Here is a 9,114-nt window from a genome sequence, read left to right as displayed (position 1 = left end):
AGAATTTAAATAATAGTGTCCTAGACAACACTGAGTACATAACTACAATAACAAAAGTGATTCTTTCTATTCAGATAAACTTTCATAAACTGCAACATAACATTATTACAAACCGATAATAAAACATGGAAATTGTGTAAATAAATATATAAAGCAAAGACAAACTTATCTATTGTCTTCAAAAAATAGAAATCCTAACAACAAAATAAATGAAAAATATGGTTGAACTAGAAATCACGCTAAACACACTTAATGAAGAGAAAGCGAATGAAGTACAAATTCGGTCAAGAGTCAAATGGCTAGACGAAGGTGAGAAGAATACAATTTGATTTCTTGGTCTTGAGAAAACAAATCAACCACAAAAACAGATGAAGTAGAAAACGATAATGGTCAAGTTGTAACATAACATATAGAAGTATTAAATAGGATTGAAGAATTTCTTGAATATTTTGTATTGCAGCGAACATCCAGATGTAAACAAGATAGATGGATACGTAAAAGTATTTCAAGTAAACACTTTCATCGAGAAGACAGGTATTGTGATGAAGGTTTACTTACAATAAATAATGTACAGAATCAATACATAAAATGGAAATGAAAACTAAGTCCAGGGATAGACGGCATATCTGTGGAATTTGACATTAAATTTTGGTATAAAACAGATTTTATTGTAACATAATATTTGAGCGAGCTCATTTGGAGAGGGAATTAAGTGAAACTCAAACTGCTAAGTTATAACGAGATCGCTATCTCTTTATAACGAGATCGCTATCTCTTTATAACAAGATACCCTATCTCGTTGTAACAAGATACTATATCTAATCTGCGATATACTTTATCTCGTTATATCGTGGAGAAAAACATACTACATGACACTATTGGCCTCGTTATACGCTGATCCAATATAACATTTTAAAATGTCTTAAAATTTTTAATTCATTTAGAAAACAAATCCCTCTTCTCTTAATAAGCTGTTACATCATAATTGTATAATAGGAAGTTCTTTCATTTCAATTGCCTTTGATGTATAACGTTACGTAATCGTCAAAAAACAAATAGAATCTGAATGACAGTTATTCCAATAGGTCGATTTTGATAGAGTCTACAACCAGGTTTATAAGTCCTATTTTGGAAGTGTCATAAATATAATCATTCTGCCTTGCAAAGCTTTATTTAGCTTTACCTACTTATGTTTATCCCTCTTACCCTAGCAGTATCTGAACTATGAAATACTTTTGGTGATTTATGAATCATATAGAATATATAAATATTAAACATTTTATGAAGTGAATTACAACAAAGCACAAAGCCATGTTGTAATATTTTCTACGGTTGTATATATTAAAATGCATCCACGCGTATACAATGTCGTGATAAAGAAACAGCTGAGAGGTACGTTTTGCATGGGTGCATGGGTGAGGTATTTAGTAGGTATGATAAGATGCACATGAATCCTTAAAGAAACTACAAAACATGTAATAACATTGCTCCTGTTCTATGAAATGACTCGTATGTCCTTTGAGGTGGCATTTGGTATGTCTTGTCATGGGCTTAATAATACCAAGGTTTTCACGAGTTCGTAGTTAGTGACTCGAGAAATGAATCTCTCCAAACCTTCCCTCCGGTTGAGCAACTTAGGACAAACAAAATAATATGTCAGTTTAGGGTTACCCGACCGACCCTAATTTTTTGAATCCCCACCATACGAAAAGAAAATTGAAAATTGAAGTCTGGATTTCGATCTCAGTCTCCGGTTATGGCCATTACTTTTGAGTGAAAGACACTTAAAAAATATCCTCCCGACCTCCCGACCCTATTTTTTTGCCAATGTAACCCTAAACAGACTTATTATTTTTTGGCCTTAGCATGATCTACCTGACCGTCAACAGCGACACTGTCCAGCAATTAAGGAAAGTAGCTTTATCCGTTTAATGCATTTTTTATTACCAAATGCCTGATTCTATTGTTATGTTTGGTATTTGGGGAGTAATTGGTATGAAATTGATTGTGAAACATGCTGGTCTAATATCCCCGAAACATGTGGCGTTCACATAGTTGCATTAAAAAGCATTTATAAAATGTTGACCTTTGACCCCAAATTTATCACATAAGAATGGATCCGGATACAAGCATGGAGTAGTGTAGACTTTTACTGATCATGGACTTTCGCACATTAATACACCTTGGTCGGGGACGAATTGATACTTGAGAGGTGAGAAGAAACATTTTGGAAACCCAACTGGCTAAGTGTCATAGCAATATATCACAGCTGGAACTTATATGGATACGTCTAATGTTGGGGAGTCTTTGATTGTCTCGCCTTGATATATGACTGGTGCGGAATACAAGGTAAATGAATGCTAGGGGTAACTGGAATGTTTCTATTGCTTACATCCATCCTATCCAAGAAATGTGTCAATAGAGTAATTACATCAGAGGCGTAAAGACTGTACCTACCTTGTTTTTAATGTACTGCAAATCACAGGGGACTGTGAATTAGTTATAGTTTATATCAATTTGGACACAACAGAGTGTCGGTAGACCATTTTAAAGCATCTAGGGGTCTATATCATAACACGGTACAATTTGTATTCTATATGTAGTTACACACGTACGTTCAGAGGAGGAGCGCTCGCTGCCTAGCTCTATAAAGGCTAGAGAGAGTCTTCACAACGATTTTTACTACCGTTGGAGAAAACGATGGTTTTCCTCTCAAAATCATCCTACACAACTATATAAAGTGCCTTCACTATGACAATAGCAGCTCCTTTTCAACAAAAAACTGAGACAAAAATGTCCTCAATCGGGTTTTGGATATCGATGGTGGCGATTTTGCATACATTATGTACGCATCTTTCCGGATTTCTGGTGTGTAGATATACAAGAAGGTGTGTCGAATTAGGCATAACAGCGTTCATTTATCAGTCATCTAATATGATTAAGATTAAAGCAATGACGTAATGCATTCATAAGGTGCCACGATCGATGAGTTGAAAATAACATCCTTGGTCCCAGGTGCATATCGCATTTATCCAGGGGCAAATAAAATCAGGAATACGTAACCAGGAACGCATCTTATTTTGAAATAATCGAAGTTCTAGTGGTTATGTGAGCATGTTGAATTAATATCCAAAGATTTGGAGCTTTCATAACTATTAAATATACCTGCTTTGCTGTTTTGTGACAATACATTTTATTATACACCAATTTTTAGTCATGGTCAAAACATTAAACTTACAGAGCAGCTTCTACATCGCGTTTGAATTAGATATGGACATTTGACTTGACATTTATGTATGGTATTTGTAATAATAAAAGAAGACAAAGTAAACAAATATTGTTATAACAAGCAAAGGGATATCGGGAAGATAATTCCATCATAAAGTTATATCAACTAGTACGAATACATTTAAATCGACTGTTCAAACTCGCATTTTAATAGACATTGCATTTCAGGAAGGCTGACTTGGTACGCATACACGAACGAGGACTACTAGAAAATAGAGGGTCATCTCATAAAGTGTTTGTCAAAACATCGAAATCTAGAGGTTAACGCTCAATAAAATCTAGTGCACAGTAGAGAATAAGTCAGGCTCATACTAAATACGTATGTTTTTAATAATACATGTATGTGCATTATGGCGTAGAAACCTAGATGTTTTTCACAGATTGGTTTTGTGGCCGAGTTTTAGTAAAACCCATTCATGGTTTTTTACAAAGTATCTCCTGTGTTTAAAATATATAATGCTATGCCTTAGTCATTATGACATTTTATTAGTTTGTCTTTATCTTTCGTTTAATATAAAATGTCATCATCCGGTTGCCATTCAACAAAAATGTATTTTTTGTTGTTGTTGTTTATGTGACAAGATGGAGGATGCATAAAATATTTTGCATGTACTCGACTTTTTACAATTTATATATATGATTGTTAGCAATATCGATAAATTAAGAATGTAAAAGTAATATAATAAATGATAAATCAATGGCGTTTACAACTAGAGTCATCAGGTAGGCAACCGCACTATATATCTTAATTAAAGAGGAGAATTATCCGATTTTTCATCTACCAAATCAACCATGCAGGCGACGTCAGATTGAACGAAGTTATGGATTAATTTTATGGTCACAATGGTGGTATTACACGTGTCTTGTACGGCAAGACATAAATTATATACGCACACCTCTGTATGCCCGTCATCATGCGCATTCATACGAATCATAATACAATGGATACGTCGGTTTTGGGATACCAAAACGATATCGGTAAAGCACAATTTAACGTCGAGTAATCTATATATATCGCGAAAAAGAAGCCAATTTTCAGATGTTCAGATGTTGGTGTCAGAGGATGCTGATAGGTTAATATTAATATATACGGAATTATTGACAGTTTCGTCAGTTTATTACTAACCTCGACTGATCCTGGACTCCGGTACGAAATCTACCGAGATATGACGAATGGTTATGTACTTGTACGATAATTATGTGACAAATTGAGACACTCGTTACATTTTGGCAGATCCCGTGTGACAGTCCCTGGGAACTGACCGTGTGTGGAGAGAAATATCAACGCTTATTTATTCATTTTTAAAGAATATTATCAAAGCTTCACAAAGAAAAACAATGATACATTATAGTTCCCTTCTTTATTTTTTTCAAAAGAACATTTTTATTCCGTGTTGGAATCCGAGCACTGCGAGGACACACGAAGGACATATGCAGTTTCGGAATCTTCGTCGACGTCGCCTTTTCAATCCATTATAAAGTAATAATAACCAAACTTAACGCCACTTTTGTTATACAATGAAAGAACATGCTTGACATCGTTTGCATTCGTGTGCTTTCGTATAAATATACAAGTGACCGTACTCGTGTATGACAACAACCATTCAGTATGTGTATATATACGCATATAGTTGTGACTATTATATTGAATTCTGCCTGTTATAAATATTATAGTTTAGCAGCTCTGAACGCTGCTGTATTTGATATTGTCAGCAAATATAAATAAGTTTTAAATTTTGCATCATATAATTCCCCAAACAAAACGCATTTTATCCATTTTAAATAGGTTCATAATAACACCTCCGAGACGACCCCTCCCCAGTTATCTGTAGTCCGCCTCCGTGTCTGCGTACCTCTAGTCCGTCTACCTGAAAACCGGTGATGTCTAATAGGGTACCATATCGCAGTAATTTGGGAAATAGACTGAATTAGACTATGTTTTCTCGGATTACTCCATGTGGATGTAAGCGTTAGTAATGATTGTTACGGAAGGCGAAAGATAAATATTTTCAGAATACAGTCGTATATAATTTGTAAAATCTTATTTGAAATAAATGTGTTTTTTATGCGATTAAGTAGACTGGGTATGTATTTTCACTTTTATTTTTCGGAGTTGCCAGCCTTTTGTAATAGAGTTTACCTGTAGCCCTATAACATTAAAATTTCTACATCAAAGTTATATTTATGATCTACAAGCGCCTGCAGTGCAAACAGAACACTAAGTTGTTACAAAAATCTATCATTATCATTAACTTAGTATTAAATTTTTGACTGTTTCTGGAAATCAATAGCATATGTATGGAGCTGGTAATATACACAAATGACCTTCATCCATTAGTAATCTAGATTTCGACATCGCTATACCGGTGAACATCATGGACCCAAAAGAGGAGAGGTTGGAAAATAGGGAATCTAAACAAAGACTGACATGGACGAGCACCATGGAGTTTGTGATTTCACTTGTTGGCTATTCGACAGGAATGTCTGATTTCTGGAGATTTCCTTATCTTGTATGGAGAAATGGAGGGGGTAAGTTTGGAAATTCTAAATTCACGTTTCTGCTGTAATTGGATATCACGAAGGACAGAGGTTCACGATTAATCAATATGTCTCACTCGAAAGTTTTGGCACTGTCAACTAACCATGTGATCCATATGCTTAACAGAAAATAAACATAGCATTACTAATGTTGAAAAAAAAGAAAAGCGAAAAAAATACATCGCCAATATCTTTTTTTTTTTGATATTCTAAACGCACAGCTGTAATTTGAATGAAACAGTATCCACCTTCTTAATAAACACATTTTTGAATTCTGATATCAAAGGTAATTAATGCATTCTTTTTTTTATTTTAAGGTGCATTTTTGGTTGCATATGGAATAGCTCTAGTTGCTTGTGGTATACCGCTGTATTTTCTCGAAGTAACTACTGGTCAATATTCCGGCAAAGGACTGTTTGATGTATGGGGAGTTTGTCCTTTGTTTCAAGGTAAAGTTTCCTCGGTGTGTAATGTTATAAACGTCAATAAACTTTGCATGTTCCTCAAGATAATTAAAGGGTAAAGTAAACGAAAGAAGTAAACATACTATCTACGAAGGATAAACGTTAGCAAAAACAGGAAGTTTGACTTTAAATCTTTAAATGATTTACTAAACGCTAGCCTGCACATACAAGTACATATTTTTGAAGCTGTTTGCAATTTAGAAGTTTAGTATTGTTTATGTTGCTTTTATATTATACTGTTTTATAATACAGCCGAACGTTTGTGTTTTTTATTCAATTCGTGATTTTGTGTTTACCTTGATATAAATCATGCAGATGTAATGGTATTTTCGTTTTTCACAATTAAGGGCCAACCGGATAAGATTATGTTACAGGTATTGGGATTTCCATTGCTCTACTGAATCTAGGTTTTGTCACCTATATATCCACGATGCGTTTCTGGCTCCTCGAGTATTTACGGCAGTCTTTTACAACAGAACTTCCATGGACGTCGTGTGGAAACACATGGAACACAAACTCTTGTGTAGTGTCGCACGCACTTTTATCCTCCTACATGATTGGTAGTACGTGGGAACCATCAGAGAGTACTACTGTTTATACAAACTCAACTACTCTTGTTTCCGCTGAGGAGGAGTTTTGGAAGTAGGTGATAAACTAAACGTTAATAATGAACAATGACATAGAGGTTAAAAGAAAAATAGAGCGACGGAAGGAAAACCATGATGAATTAAAAATATTGACATTTATTTACATTTATTATTCATAATTAGTTGCCTTAATAGTGCTTAGGTTTTCAGTTATTTGGTTCATTATCTGGTTGGTTAAAACTTAAGTGTTGTTATTATGTGATATTAATATTACAGATACAATATCTTATCGGTGTCCGGTGGGATAGATGAGATGGGCTCCTTCCGTTGGAATCTAGTGGTGTGGGCAATCGTCGTAAAAGCATGTGTTATCCTCAGCCTTTTGAAGAGCGTGAAGACCGTTGGAAAGGTTTGAGACCATTATGAATTAATCTAACTACGGCTATGCTTATTTATAAATTTCCTCATACATTGACGTTACCTGCTTTTACTTTTGCTACTTATATAAAAGAGTGGAAATAACGCTAAAAAAAACCTCTAAAGTTTACCACGAATATGATTTTACTTTAATACACAATGAGTTTTGTGATATACATGTTTATCCCAAAACTATGCATGTTTTAACAATGGAAACACTATGTAATAAATTCCATAGCGGTTGGTTATCATTTATATAATTGTATTTTTATACACTCCAGTGTGTAAACACCTACGGCGCCTCTGATTGGTCAACTCTATGATATCTTGATTTCGATTGGTTTTCAAATACAAGCTACTTTTCATAACACATTTTCTTGTAAATAGCATTGTATTTACTGTATAACTGTTAGTTGCTTATTCAAAGTATTAAACAATGAAAGATTGGCACTCTGTTTAGGCACTATGTTTTTATGGCGAAAAGATATCATTATACATGTACATTGTATGGTGGCAAGTTTCCCTGAATGAAGATGAGAAAATGGTTACCATGGTATAAATATGGAGTTAAAGTTATTAGATAAACAAGTTCCCCAACGCGTGACTTTTTTTTATCAGGTTTATCTAAACTCTCGTTAGTAAATTTTCGAATGTGTAAAAGACACTCGCTAAAGCTCGTGTCTTTTCAAAATTTGAAAATTAAAAACTCGAGTTTGATAAACATGATAAACACCAGTCACGTGTTGGGGAACCTCTAATTTAATTTTTTACCTGTAATTCCAGTTTCATTTTTTCCAGTTTTACGCTGCTGTATCAACTATTTAAATGCGACCTTTTAAACATTTTGGTCTGATTACATATTTCTACGCCAATCAGAATAATAATCTGAATAAAATCTAAATCACACCTGGTTGTGACTAATGTGGATATTGCATTGCAATGCGTACTATTCTGCTAGGCATCAGGTCCTACACGAGTAAACAGTGTTTCTTTAATTGTCTAAGAGGGCATAATGTACAAAAACGTAACATGACAATTAAACTGTGTCATTCTCAAAATAAAATGAATAATGAAAACCTTATCTCAACAGATGCTGAATATATTTCACCAAGAGATGGATCTAAGCTTTTTAAAAAAAATATATATGTCTTCTTAAAAAGCTAGAAGTGTAAACTATGGGTCTTTTGATCGTTTATGAAGATCTGATACCAAACTTGCAAAGGTTCGATATCATTCACTTTACTATCAATATACAGTAATTTAAGTTAAGTCTTTAAAAACATGCCCAAAGTTGATTTTAAGCATGGCATCTTTCGAATTACATGTATTGAAACAGCAAAACCATATCATTAGCTAATAGTCGCAAGGAAAACGCTTACTAATAAGATATAATAAGCTATATTCGTATACCTTCGATCTTCAGAAAAACAGTTTAAGTGATTTTATACAATCTATAAAAGTACACATGTTTGCTTTTGGAGGAGGGGGGCAACACCGAAACATTTTCCATACCAATGCAATTACTATTAGGTATGGCAAAGTGTCAACATCCAGGATAGGCGTAGGGCTTACAATGGTGCCTATTATATAAATGAAGATGGACTTATCATATTTTGACGTAAACTACAATTTATCGAATTGTCTTTCTTTTATCGAAGCTGATGATTGTTACCACATTTTGCCCACTCCTAATTGGTCTGGCGATGCTGATCCAGTCATGTACATACGACGGCGTCAGAGACGGTATAGCCTTCTTGATGACATCAGGGTAAATAAATGTTGAAATGTAAATTATAATTATATATGTCATATAAGGACAT

At 34.1% G+C, this 9,114-nt stretch overlaps 1 protein-coding gene across 1 annotated transcript in view; it reads right to left on the bottom strand.

Annotated features, from left to right (window-relative positions):
* The window catches only part of LOC138318963 (zinc finger protein-like 1 homolog), a 433,896-nt gene that overhangs the window by 154,882 nt on the left and 269,900 nt on the right, over positions 1-9,114 (bottom strand). The window lies entirely within an intron of this gene.

This window comes from Argopecten irradians, chromosome 3 (genome assembly GCF_041381155.1).
Source record: "Argopecten irradians isolate NY chromosome 3, Ai_NY, whole genome shotgun sequence".
NCBI lineage: Eukaryota > Metazoa > Mollusca > Bivalvia > Pectinida > Pectinidae > Argopecten > Argopecten irradians.
This window is presented reverse-complemented; position numbering and strand designations above follow the sequence as displayed.